A 14,932-nucleotide genomic window follows, 5' to 3' on the forward strand; every position below is an offset into this window, starting at 1 on the left:
GTTACATATTTCACTATCTGTGCCGTCTCTCCCTTTCTTTCTTAAATTGCGAATGACTGACCTGCATCCGGTAGCAAATTGCTACATATAGTTAAGGATTCAGTTCACTTATCACCATTCCCTCCTATAGGAGGAGGAGGAAAAACTTTATTTGCTTAATTGGTTAGAAATTAGCGGTGGCAGATGTGGTCGGCCGTCTTCACGGTCTTCCCCATCTGCGCAGGGTCGACGCCCCTATACCAGGGCACCACTGAGGGTGGCTACTCGGTGAGCGTGCCTTTATTTTATTTTTATTTATGAATACTGCGATCTTGTACACAAGATCATAGCAGGTGGGAAACATTGTGTGAAAATACAGAATTACAGACACAAAGAAAACATAATTGCACATAGAGATTCAACAAGAGAATACAGCGACAAGGTCAATTAACAGCAATCAATTCAAATGCTCTTGAACTGAATGTAATGATGTCTCATCATCATCATTTATTCGTCCTTAAAGACCCCTGGAAGGGGCATTACATAAGGGGGGGAAACATTGAACACAACAAACGCAGGTCACTAGCAAACATCAGTGATCACAATCTGCGTCACAATCAGTGATCAGTAGGGTATATACAGAAAAAAAGTACAAGAAACCTTTAAGCATATACAAATATAAAAATAGCAACAGAGGCAAACAGACACTGTTTGACAACATCATCCGTGAGGTTATTCCAATCAGTGATGGTCCTTGGAAAGAAGGAATATTTAAAACAATTAACTCGCGGGTTTAATGGTGTTATAGAAAGAGAATGGCGATTTGTAGTTTGGTACCCCCAGGAATAGGTAAGGATATTGGAGTTGTCAACTTTGAGATTATTATTAATTAATTGATAGAAAAACTTTAAGCGACATATGCGATTTCTGTTAGGAATAGAGGGTAAACCGCTTTTCTTGAGCAGGTCACTGACTGATGCTCGCCCGTAAGTGTTATATATAAACCTTACTGCTTTCTTTTGGATTCTCTCAAGTTTATTTATGGTTACCTTTGTAAAAGGGTCCCAGATAATTACTGCATATTCTAAGATTGGTCTAATAATAGTGTTGTAGGCAAGGAGGCGTGTACCAGGGGTTGCTAGCTTGAGCGAGCGCCGTAAGAAAAAAAGCTTTCGGAGAGCGTTTGCTGAAACATAGTCGACATGCCTGGTCCAAGAAAGGTTATCAGAGATCCATAGACCTAGATACTTATATTCTGTGACTTCGTGAAGAAAATTATTATTAGCAGTGTAGTAATATAGAAGAGGGAGCTTTTTAAGTGTTATTCTCATAAATACGGTTTTTTCAAAGTTAATTGACATTTGCCACTTCTCACACCAAGAAACTATTTTTGCAAAATCATTATTCAGCCTAATTTGATCTTCAGTCGAACTTATTTTCTCATACAGCACGCAGTCGTCCGCATATAACTTAACGCGTACTGACAGGTTTTTAACAATATCATTAATAAATATTAAAAACAGTAAGGGGCCGAGGACGGATCCCTGGGGAACACCAGAATCGACAGGAACGTAATTGGAGCAAGTTTTATGCAGTTAGACAAACTGACGGCGATCAGATAGGTACGATTGTATCCATGTTAATATCTGTTTATTATTTATAATAAAACTGAGTTTATGAAGTAGTTTCTTGTGCGAAACCTTATCGAAAGCTTTTCGAAAGTCCATAAAGATAACATCAGTTTGTTTTCCTTCGTTGATTGCTGTCGCGAAATCATGGATTGTTTCGACCAGTTGAGTGCATGTGGAATACCCTCGTCTGAACCCGTGTTGAACAGCTGCCAGTACATTATGCTCGTCGAGGAAATTAGTTAGATGCTTATGAATGATGTGTTCCAATAATTTGCACGTTGTCGAAGTTAATGAAATATGGCGATAATTTTCAATACACGTCTTCTCTCCACTTTTATGCAAGGGCTTAATTCTAGCAGTTTTCCAATCGCACGGTAGAACACCTTCTTTCAATGATCGAGTGAATAGGACGCACAAATACTTTGAACACCACTCTGCATACTGTTTAAGGAAGGCATTCGGAATATCATCTGGTCCAGGTGATTTCTTAATATCCAGTTTTAATAATAGATTAAAAACACCCTCTTCAGAAATTATAACATCAGGCATGGAAGGAAGGGACATGCTAAAGGGTGGGAGACGCCCGTCATCTTTCGTGAAAACTTTCTTAAAGGTGTTATTAAATGCTGCTGATACCTGGACATTGTCACTTACATGTTGTCCATTTATAATAAATGCATCGGTAGAACGAGAAACTGGTGCAATTGACCGACAAAACTTTTCAGGTGCAATTTTTATAAAATCCGGAAGTTCTTTATTGTAGTATTTTTCTTTATCTTTCAGAATGCATTGTTTTAATTTCTCTGAAACTTCAAGAATTTTCGCCTCTAAAAAGGCTGAGCTTGATTTTTTAAATCTTTTCTTTAATCTCTTTAGCTTGCGCTGCAATTGCAAAGTTGATCGCGTAATCCAAGGATTGTGATTGTCTGACTTCTTGCATATCACTGGTACAAAACGCTGAATGCAGTCACGAACAATGTTTTTGAAAATAAGCCACAGGTCATCCACGCTACAAGTGCTGTGCAGAAAACTATAATAATGAAGATCTAACATATCAATAATCGATTCATTGTCAGCACGGGCAAAATTCGGAAATTGTCGAATATCACCCCTTCGGTCCAATAATATGTCTTCTATTACCAAGATTACGGCTTGATGATCAGAAATACCGGCCACTACATTACATGAAAGGTTTTCTTTGATATTGCCTCGTACCAAGAATAAATCCAATATTGATGAAGAATCTTGTTGGATTCTAGTAGGGTTCTTCACAATTTGTAAGAGATCGAAATGAAACATGATATCAAGCAGAGCATCTCCTACAGCGTGCGGAGATTGAACAGAAAAAGTAGCCCAGTTTATGTTTGGTAAGTTAAAATCTCCAGCTAAAATTAACTTATCGTCTGGTTTCGTGTAGCAATAAAGATATTTCTTAACTTCATCCAAGACAGCGACAGAGGAACCGGGAGGCCTATAAATAGCACCAAGGATATATCGGAAATTGTTAGCATTTACTTTACAAAAGACAGCTTCAACTGTGGCAACATCAGGCAGTTTTAAAATCTGAAATGTGCTTTTGAACAGTATAGCCACTCCGCCACCTCTTCTGTCGCGGTCTTTCCGAAAGACTTTATAGTTTCTTGGCACAAACTCAGAATCAAATATTTCTTCATCTAACCATGTCTCTGTTAGCACAGCTATGTCCGGATTATGCGTTAACAGCATACCTTCCAGATGGGAGACCTTGTTCACAACGCTACGACAATTAATACTAACTATTGTTAATGTCCTCCTATTTTTCTTTTGTGGTCATTTCTTTCTTTCAGAAATTTTGTAGCGAGCATTGTTCGCCGAGTCCCAAGCAAACATCATACCATCTACACACAGCTTGTTAAAAAAAAGCTTCACCTTAGCTCCGTTCGATATCTCTTCCGCTGAGCTTTGCCATAACTTCTTTCTAATATTTCGAACGGCGAAAGAAAAGTCTTCCGTGATCGAAAATTCTGTTCCCTTGAGCTTATAGCAAGCTTTTAGGACTGAACCCTTTTTGCGGTAGTCTAAAAATTTAATGATTACTGGGCGACCATTTTTGCTCTTTTTTCCAAGCCTGTGGCATCTCTCTATGCCTTTAACAGTAACATCCAGTTTTTCTTGGAACACCGTCTCGTTAACCTTCGTGTTAAGTGATTCAGCAGTTTCATCGCTTTTTTCTTTTATTCCGAAAATAATCAAGTTATTCCTCCGGCTCCTGTTTTCTAGTTCATCAACCTTGTTTTTCAGGTATGCCACTTTATCTTCCAACTCAGTCGTTGTTGATTTTAACTCGCAAATTCGCTCTTTTAGTTCATTCAAGGACGCCATCTGAACCTCTAACAACTTCATCTTTTCGTTCAGCCCTGCGATATCTGCTTCAATCTTTCCTTGATTTGTCAAAATGTTGTTGATGGAAACTGTCATATTACTCTGGCCCGAAAGAATCATCTCCAACATTTCCTTATCAGTAGGACCTGGATTTGACTCAATGTCACCACAGCTCAAAAGGCTCTTCCTAAATGAACACACATCCGAAAGTAAATTTCTTATACTAAGTGGGCAAGGCAGCAGCAGTAGGAAACGGTCATCACTGCGATAACATTTGGCATGTAAGTATGCACTAACCTGCATGACAAAGCAGAATGGGTTAACCATTGTGTCCGATGTGCCGCTGCCGAGCCCACTGATTCCGAACGCCAGGCTGCTGCTTCTTATACCCGCTGGTGGAAGCCTATGATGCGACGTCACCGATGCCGGCGCAGGCGCAGTAGCCACAATGAGTGGCTGGAAGATGATGTCTACGGGGCAATCAATGTCTCGTGCAGATACGTCGATGACCAGGCGCTGCGCGGCAGTTCCTTCTGCGCAGGTACACGGTGCTTGCATTTGTAGCAAGGAAGCTAGAACCTGCACGACAAAGCAGAATGGGTTGACCATTGTGTCCGATGTGCTGCTGCGGAGCCCACTCTTACTAGTTCTTGCTGGACTTTCGGGTTGCTACTGGAGAGCACCCTCTCCCACTGCTCCGTACTCGGGTCTTTTATTTGAAGGATTTGTTGATTGTGAACGCATCTCCATGTAATGTGATGGATGGATGGATGGATGGAAGGTAGGAGCGTCCCCCTTGAAACGGGGCGATGGCAGTTGCCACCATGCTCAGATTTTTATTTTGCCTTTTATTTTTATCTGTGTTGTGTGTTATTGAATTTCTCTATTTTCTTTAAATACGTCTTCCTACCCTTTTAACCTTATGTCACCTCTCTGCTTTTGAGCCACCAATCCTGCAATCGCCTTTTGCTAATTTCCACCACACATTTATTTACATGACTATCATTATCTCTGAACCCTAGGGCCTCAGGAAAGGTGACTGTGGCCGCATGGACATCGGGATTGATACCATCACATTTTAGTATGAGGTGTTCCATTGTTTCTACATATTTACCACACACAGTACATGTGTCTTCTTCTTCGTTAAATTTCTTTTTATAGCTCCGTGTTCTAAGACATCCTGATCTAGCTTCAAAGAGTAGGGCACTGCCTCTTGAGTTATCATAAAACGCTTCCTTTCTGATCTGCTGTTTCCAGTATCGATATAGTTCTACACTATGCTTCTTTTCCATTGAATTTATCCAATTTTTACCTTCCGCATTTTTAACCTGTCGTTTAATGCTCTGTCCTTTTTCGTCCTCGTGTCTGGCATACTTACTGGTTAGCTTCCTAGTTCTTTTCCGCCATTGTGAGTCAACGCTCTTTCTGTATAGGTATTCAAACACCTTAGCTGCCCACCTGTTATCATCCAATTTCCTCAGACGTTTTTCGTATAGGATTTTACTCTGAGCTTCCCTTGCTTCGAATGATGCCCAGCCCATATCTCCCTGTACTGCTTCGTTTGTGGTTTTCCCGTGGGCACCTAGTGCTAACCTTCCCACAGCTCTCTGATTTACTTCTAGTCTCGACTGAACCTCTGCCCTTAAACACAGGACCGCATTCCCGAAAGTAAGCCCCGGCACCATTACTCCCTTCCAAATGCCTCTCAGTACCTCATACCTGTTGTAACCCCACAATGCCTTATGTTTCATTATCCCTGCATCTCTTCGCCCTTTTGCTATTAGAGACTGTTCGTGCTTTTCCGTGTACATCTGCCCTTTGTTTATCCATACCCCGAGATACTTGTATTCGGCCACTCGGGGTATTTCGTGGCCTTGTATTGTAAGCTCCTGATCAGTTGTATCGTTAAAAAAACATCCCACCGGACTTAGCTGCACTAAAACTGAAACCTAAACTGTCTCCTTCGTCCCCACAGTAATTAACCAGAGTTTGCAAATCTTCCTGGCTATCTGCTAACAGTACAATATCGTCCGCATACATTAAACCCGGTAGTCGTTGCTCAACAACCTTTTCGCCTAATCTGTACGACAGATTATACTTTAGATTGCTTCGTTGTAACCTTCTTTCCATGCTTATCATATAAAGCATGAACAGCAGCGGTGATAGAGGACAACCTTGCCTTAATCCTTTGTGAACCTCGACAGTTGTCGTACTCTTAATTCCTTCCCATGTTATTTCAACATTATTTTCTCGATATAGTTCCTGTAGAAAATCAATTACCTCATTACCGATACCTTCAGCTTTTAATATGTTCCACAAGAGTTCCCTGTTCGCATTGTCGTATGCACCACTTATGTCCAGGAAGGCTAAATACAGAGGTCTATTTTCCGCCTTAGCTATTTCTATGCACTGGGTAAGCACGAACAGGCTATCATCTAAGCGCCTACCACTTCTGAACCAGTTCTGAAGTTCTCCAAGTATTCCATTACTTTCTACCCATGACTGCATTTTTAATTTCACCGCCTGCATCGCCAGCCTATGTATAACTGATGTTATCGTAATTGGTCGGAAAGATTTTATGTTCTTCTTATCACCTCTCCCTTTATAAATCAAATTCAATTTACTCTGTTTCCAGCTGTGCGGAATTTGCTTATTTGCTATGACTGCCTCCAATGCTTTTATCAGCGTTTCCTTGCTTCTTGGGCCAAGTTCATTAATTAAATTGATTGGAATTTCGTCTATCCCCGCGGACGTGCATTTTGGAACATTTGCTTCCGCCTTTTTCCAGTTAAGATTGGTCAATTCTAAGCTGTTTTCTATTATGCTATCCTGTGTTGCTCCCTCACTTGGGGCGATTACCCTATCGTCTTTCCTAAATGACTCTGCTATAACTGAACCAATGTAGTTCACAGCGTCATCTCCCTCTAAACAATTTCCTTCGGCATCGTGAATCTGTTCCTCTTCGATATAAGGTGGGCTTGGCGCCGCACCACGGGCAAATGTCTCCATACTGGGTGGGAAACATCTTGCTTAGTGTGTTTAGATTTGGGTATGTTCCTGTTTGCAGCCTCCTCCAAGAGGTTGCTTCATGCTGATTTAGGCTGTTGTGGGGTGGAGGGTATTTGATTCAGACCCCCTTATAGTAATCCAGAATGTCAGAGTACCTTGGGTCGACTGGTATGGGTTCCTCAGGGTCGGTGTTTGTGGCCGCTCGGTTTTTGTGCTCTCGAGCTGCCTTGTCCGCCCTTAGGTTCCCTTCTATTCTAGCATGTCCCGGGACCCAGAAAATTGTATGTCTGACTTGGTAGCCCTGCAGGAACGGAGGATGTGAAGCGCTCTGCGTCCTATTCTATCCTAATTCCTATTCTATTCTATCCTATTCCTAATTCCGACACGTGGCTTGCGAGTCAGTGAGTATTGTTAAGGACCTTTCGGATCGGTAGTCCTCCACTGTCGCAAGAGCTACGGCTATTTCCTCAGCTTCCGTTACCGAGCAGTCCTTCACTGACGCGCTGCTGATCTCTTTGTAGTCCGGGCTTATTACTATCGCAGCTGTCTTTACTGTGGTTCGTCCTCTTTGCTTGGCGTATGCTGAAGCATCTGTGTATACTGTTGCGTTTCTTGTGGCCAGGTACTTTTCGACGTATTTCGCCCTTGCGTCCCATTGCGCCGTGTGGAGGTTTGGGTCCATGTTTCTGGGTAGGGGGCTAACAGTGCATGTTTTCCGATATTCGTCAAGAATCCCCTCCGTTCTTTTGGCTTCTTTGATTGATTCCGCGAAGCCTTATTAGCAATTTCCTTCCCGTTTTGGTCTGCTCAAGTCTCAGGAGCTGTGCGATACCTCGGCCTTCTTTTAGTTCTTAGAAGGTGTTGCTTAAACCAAGTGCTATTAGTTTCTCTGTCGATGTATTGTTCGGCAGGTGAAGTGCTGTGTTGTACGCTTTGCGTAAAATGGTGTCTGCTTCTTGTATTTCCTGTTTGGTGCAGTTGAAGTGCGGGAGTGAATATGTGACCCTGCTGACCACCAGGTTCCCAACCAGCTTAAGTGTGTCTCCTTCTTTCATCCCATATCTCTGTTTTGACACCCGCGTGATCATGCGTGCTATTTGGGTTGTTGACTGCTTGAGCGTGTTCAGCTTGTGGGTGCAGCGCTGGTTGAATTGCATCAACATTCCAAGGATCCTGATTTGTTGGCTTACCGGTATCGGCTGCCTCTTTAGCCGTACGTTAAGTGTTTCTTTGCTTTTCTTGGCCCGTGTAATTCTCAGGAGCTCGGATTTCTCCGTTGAGCACTCAAGGCCTCTTTCCCCGATGTATTTTTCCACGCAAATGGCTGCTTCTTGCAGATAGCTTTCTTTTTGGCACAGCGAGCCTTTAGTGGCCCAGATGGCGATGTCATTTACATACATGGCATGTTGTATGCCTTCGATGTTGCTTAGTTTATGCCCTAGGCCAATCATTGCGATGTTAAAGAGTATCGGGGAAATTACTGAACCTTGGGGTGTCTCCTTGTTTGGTGTGGGGAATTTTGCGATCGGATTTCTCCTAAACCTATTGTTGCTGTTCTATTGGAGAGGAAGGCTTTGACGTATCCGTGTACTTGCTTCCCGCAGTCTAGGCTGTTTAGGCCTTCCAGGATTGCCGCGTGGCTGACATTGTCAAAAGCTCCTTTTATGTCTAGTTCCAATACAACGTGCTCTCTGTTGTATGGGATGTTGCCGACAACCTCATGTTTAATTTTGGAGAAGGACATCCTGTGTCGATAGCTTGGTTCGGAAACCGAACATACTATTGGGGTATAGCTCGTTTTCCTGCATGTGCTGTTGTAGTCTTCTTGTTACTATCCTCTCATATAGTTTGCCTAAGCACGATGGAAGGCAGATTGGTCTTAAGTTTGTTACCTGTAGCTTTTTGCCTGGTTTGGGGATCAGTACAATCTCGGCGTGTTTCCATTCCTCTGGTACCGTTTCTGCAGCCCAGTGTTGGTTGAGGTAGGTGGTGAGTTGTTCCACCAGTTCGTCCCCTAGGTTTTGAATAAGTGAATTTCTGATTTTGTCCGCGCCCGCTGCTGTATTCTTTTTTACGTTTCTTATGCCCGAGTACACATCTTCTTTTGTGATTGACCTGTCCAGCAGCTCGTGTTCTTTCCCTTTGTGTTGTTCTGTGTATGCCGCAGGGTTGTCATGTCCGAAACATTTAACTCTGACGTGCTCTAGCAGTTCAGAGTCCGGTCCCTCGAATCGGTGTACCAGGTGGTGTATGGCGTTATTGTTTTCAGATTTTGTTTTTGTTGGGTCCAGGAGCGCCTTGAGTATGTGCCATCTTTTTGCCGTGCTAAGGGTTCCGTTTAGGGACTCGCTAAACTGTTGGCAGTTTTGCCTAGTCAGCTGAGCCGCATAGTCCTCCGCCTCCTTGGTTATCTCTGAGATCTTCTTTTTGAGCTTCCTTGTTAGCCTTTGTTTTTTCCATCTTTTAGTGAGCCCGCATCTTGCCTCCCATAGCTTGAGTAGTCGCGAGTCCACCTCAGGTGTTTCCTCTGTTCTTTCTATTTCTTTGGTGTACTTGTCGAGCATCTCTCTGAGCTTGTTTCCCCAGCCTTCTAGGGACTCGATGTTTCCCTCTATAGTTTTGCATTCCTTCCTGAAGGCATTCCAATCTGTCACTTTGGTGGCGCCAATTTTGCGTTTTATTCTTCCGGTTGCCAATTGCGTTTTTAGGATGTAGTGATCGCTGCCCAGATTCCCCAGCAGGTTTTCCCATACCGCCTTGTCTGTTCCCTGGATGTATTTCCCTCGTATAACACTCTAACGTTGTGGAGTTGCCGGTGACATACTATATCTGCTGTGACGTTTTCCGATACCACAGTGAGTCAACCAACCCCGAGCTTCCCACCAGGCGAGAATGGTCACTTCATGGCAGAGCTTGAGCAAAGCGGAGGCGGACAGTCACTTGTGATAAGGAAGAGGAAGAAAAATCAGAAAAGCTTATTCAGCCAAAAAGTACATATATATTAATCGCGACCATGTGAAGCCAACAGTCAATGAAGCCAAGGAAAGCATCGGGGAAATTAGCTCTGATTGGAATCGAAATTCAGAGAAAAAAATAGAAAAATAGAAATGAAAGTGAACGAAAAGATAACTTGCCGCCAGTGGCAGCGGAACTGACAACCTCTGTATTAGGCATGCGTTCGCACTACCAGTTGTGCTACGGCGACGGTTATCGATCCGTCCGCTAACGTTGGTATTTATGTTTGCTAAATCTAGCCTTCGGAGTGTTAGCCAGCGCCACTCGGACCCATGGGGGACGGATGTGGAACATCCTTTATTGCCCGATGACATCACCGAACACGTGCACTTAGGAGAGTAAGCACGTGGCTAAAGAAGACCTCGTATGCTACCTAATGGCATCAATGCTACCAGATTCGGGACCTACGCTATGAATGAACGAGAGAAGGTAAACCGAGGGAAACGATTTTTTCTTAATTAGTACCGTATCAAGCCAACAGTCGATGAAGGCAAGCAAAGCATCGGGGGAAATTAGCTGTGGTTGAAATTGAAATTATGAAAATTATAAAGAAAAGGGAAATGAAAGTGAACGAAAGACAGTGGGAGCCGGACCCATAACCTCCGCATTACGCCTGCGTTGAACGTATCCTGGTGCAGGTAATCCTTGTGTCACGGGCGACATAGGGCGTAATGTGCTTAGATTTTATAACAAAGGCAGACTGCGCAGTTTGGAATAATGTATAGGTCGGTATTTGGCGTATTCACCGGTCTGGCCCGACATAAAAAGCGGAAGTGCGTGGGAAAAGCCACTTTCTTTATACAAAACTACATTTATATGCATGACTAGTCGAGAGCGATAACTTAAAGACTCGTTGGTTTTTCTGGTATCAGCTCACCAGGGCACCGATGCGTGATAGCGGGCGCCAGAAGCAGTGGACGACGATATGCCAGCTGCGTTTTGCAGGCCTATAAGCTGTTGCGGGTGGGAGAAGACGGTGACTCGCAGTGAGCCGGGGAAGGCCGGTTAATATATAACATCGCATGATATTCAGCGCTTTCATAATGGAGGTAGAACACCTCGCTGCTGTAAGACATAAGGCATTACATACGAACGCGTTAGATAGGTGGCGCTCGCGCGGAGTAATTGCCGGCAACGTTTGCAAGGCTACAGGCCCGCCTGCAGCAAGCAACAGTCCTCCTCCTCCTAGTGGGCAAATGGCGCCGAGGTTTCTAATTAAGCGCTTAACAGTGCCTACCCCACCACAACTGAAACAGTACCTATACCAGTAATATTACGACGGCTGAAATTCCTAATCGTGTCAATGCAGAAATGCGCACTTTCTAAGTAGGACGCGCTACCATACGACAAGAACATTTGGTAATTTGTGCAAGGTGAGCCAGGCTTTGAGTGCGGTGTCTATCATAAACTCGTTCTTGAGAACTTGCCGGTGTGTTAGTGCGCAATACTTCCTCATCGTGACCGTGATAAAAGCGTTGGCGGCACGAACAAGGCATACATGACACAACATTGCAAACGGCGCGGGAACGGGACAAATAATAAAGGAACACATGACACGGTCACTGGCATGACATATATGATGAGCCTCGAACATGGCCCATTTCCAGATTGGAGAATTTGCGAAGAATCAGGCGGCTGGTGGAAAACGTCGAAAACATCGAAGACGACGATGAGAAACAAAATAAACAAAAGATAAGCACGATGCAGTAACACTGTCTCAATCAATAATCTTAAATTAGAAAATTGAACTTCTTCGAAGGAGAATATCATCAAACTTACCGTATACTTGTCAACATAAGGTTTTTATGAATCAATATATATTAACGCAATAAGACTAGACTACTTAAACCGGGGGAGCCTGAGAATGCTGAAGGTTGCGCATGTATTTTTGGTTCGTAATATCGTACAGAAACGAAATACTGTGCATCTCAAGTAAAATTAACTCACACCCGACACCCAGCATAACTTCTTTATTGTCCCAAAATTGATAGACGAAATTTCGTAAAAAATATGTCATATCTTTTTTTTATATCGCGCCTTCAATTAATGAATGCACTATACTTCAACCGCAGTTCCTCAGCCCCTCTCCTCCCCCTTTTAGGCACTCTATAACTGCTGGCTTTTTGCCCTTCCTCGCGTGCTGGGTGACCGCAATCATTTGAGGAACAAGCAAGTATATGTATGCGAACGAGATGAATGTGTCCAGGTAGGAAGAATGTTGCTGTCGCACTAAAGGGTTTCAGAGCCGAAGAAACTTATTTATTTATTTATTTTATTATTTATTAATACTGTCAACCCTCATAGAGAGTCATAACAGAGAGGACAATACAATCACATACATCAAATATGGACAATGCCAATGTACGTAAAGTATCTTAACACTTGCCAATTTACAGTGAATAAGATGTTCACTTGAATGATGTTCAGCACACTTCTTACGTTTATCAAAATACGTACAATGAACATCAAGTCGCACATATCACTTGGCACTTCAAAACTAAATTGAAAACTCCCGTAAATACGCCTCAGCAGCATTTTCCAAGTCGGTGACATCTTTTAGGCTAACAATAGCGTTTGGCAATTGGTTCCACATTTCTATCGCATCCGGGAAAAATGAGTATCGATATGTATCACTATTGGTGCGGTTTGACTTTATGACGTAGTCGTGGTTAGCTCGCGGGTTTCTTTTGCCTGGAGCGTGTAGATATTTGAGCTTATCAATCTTAAGTTGATCCTGCATTATTTGATAAAGCACCTTCAGCCTATATTTCTTTCTACATCGCTACAAATCGCTGAGGTATGCTGTGTAATTTCCATCCCTCCTTTTTCAGAAGGACGACTGCCATGGGCCCTATCTAAGAATGGTGCATATACAGCATAGGCTGAGGCAATATGCAGGGTTTCCCACGTCGTCGTCATCATCATCAGCCTGGTTACGCCCACTGCAGGGCAAAGGCCTCTCCCATACTTCTCCAACTACCCCGGTCATGTGCTAATTGTGGCCATGTTGTTCCAGCTAACTCCTTAATCTCATTCGCCCACATAACTTACTGAGGCCCCCTGCTACGCTTCCCTTCCCTTGGAATCCATTCCGTATAATCCTTAATGACCATCGGTTATCTTCCCTCCTCATTACATGTCCTGCCCATGCCCATTTCTTTTTCTTAATTTCAACTAAGATGTCATTAACTCGCGTTTGTTCCCTCACCCAATCTGCTCTTTTCTTATCCCTTAAAGGGACACTAAAGGTTAATATTAAGTCAACGTGGACTGTTGAAAAACCATCTCAGAAACCTCGAAACACTTGTTTCATGCTATTAGATACGGGACCTTTTCCTGAGCCTACTTCGAGTTCACCAGGGGGGTTATTCTGTAAGAGTCCACCTAGTGGACTGTCCATTTCGGCCGCTGCTGATTGGATGCAGCTGTGCGAGGGAGGAGGAGACGAACGGCCCCGGCCAATCGGCAGCGGCCGAAATGGACAGTCCACTAGGTGGACTCCTACAGAATACCTCCCCAGATCACATCGAATCGCGTCACACCTACCACGTTCCCGAGGCGCGGCACGTCCAAACAAGTTGGCGTCCCCCCCCCCCTCGTGCGCCGCATGTGGAACTATTCACTGCTTGGCTATTCCCGAAAGTGTAGCGGGAGCCTGCCACGGTTCCAGGTAACGTAGGTCCCAAACAAAGCCGCTTTGCGGCCCTGAAAGGTCACTCGAGAACAAACCGCCTGGCCCCTCTGAGCGCTTGCGAGCCGCGAGGCAAGACGGCTGCAATGCACCGTGAAGCCGTGGCAGCAATCCCCCCGTCCGCCTTTGTGACCGCAGTTGCAGACCAGAAAGGCAATACTGCAGACAAGTAATCCCTCGGACAATTGGAGCCCAAGGAGTGACCCTCTGAGCCGAATCTGACGTACACTCGCACGGACGCCTACCACCTAAGCGGGCTCGCCGATTGGCCGAAAATGACCAATGACCGTCCCATTCGGCCGATTGGCCGAACGGGACGTGACTTCGAGACACCGAAGGGGTTAAAAGCCAGAGACCGGGAGCAGTGTCAGGATTGGGGCTCAATCCCATCGTCCGTGGTCCTTTGCCAAGATTGGAGTACGGCATGAATTCGAAGGTAGCTGGCCCATGCCGTCGTCCAACTTATTTACGCTGAGATCGTTGATGAAGTGAAGAACTGTTTCTCATCGAGAACGAGGAAAAGGGTTTATTTACAGAAATTAAATCAGTCTAACATGACTGCTTGAGAAAAAGAGTATCAGTCCAACATGACTGCATGAGAGAAGTGAATCAGTCTAACATGACTGCTCAAGAGAAGTGTCCCCAGCACTCGCACAACCACAGTTTTTATACACTCGATCCGCCGGTCATACGAGGCGGCGACTGTTCGATTACTCATCACCACCTCGCCGCTGCTCTGCAGATCAGTTTACGTACACAAAGGCAACCGCGCCCTGATGCCCGACGACGGCGTTGGCGGGGTGCCGTTCCGGGAACTATCGGTGCCGCTCGAGGGTCGCTCGTTGTTCCGTGCCACGCCAAAGCGTGAGAAGCACAAAAATACGTCGTTCCCGCGGCAGCTTGTCCATGCGTGTCAAATCAGCTCCGCGTTGGGGAACTCCGGAATCATTGTTCACACACCGAACTAGTTCCGTCACAATGTCGAAGGGGCTGGAGGAAGGCGGCGGATTCCAGCGCAAAGGCCGCTTCTTTGAACGCCTCCCAGCTGCAGCGACGGAGAGGGAGAGGTGCGCGTCGTGTCGCCCTGTCGTAACTGTGTGGCAATCTTGTTTCGCAGCTCGCCATTCTTGACAGCAGCAAGAGAGCATTGTTTCATTCATCTCTTCCGAACTTCTTGCCACCGGCCGCAGCGTCCAAGTTTCTGCCGGCCCGCAATGACTTTATGGCTGTTAATTTCTTTGTACTC

The sequence above is a fragment of the Dermacentor albipictus genome, chromosome 1, assembly GCF_038994185.2.
Source record: "Dermacentor albipictus isolate Rhodes 1998 colony chromosome 1, USDA_Dalb.pri_finalv2, whole genome shotgun sequence".
NCBI lineage: Eukaryota > Metazoa > Arthropoda > Arachnida > Ixodida > Ixodidae > Dermacentor > Dermacentor albipictus.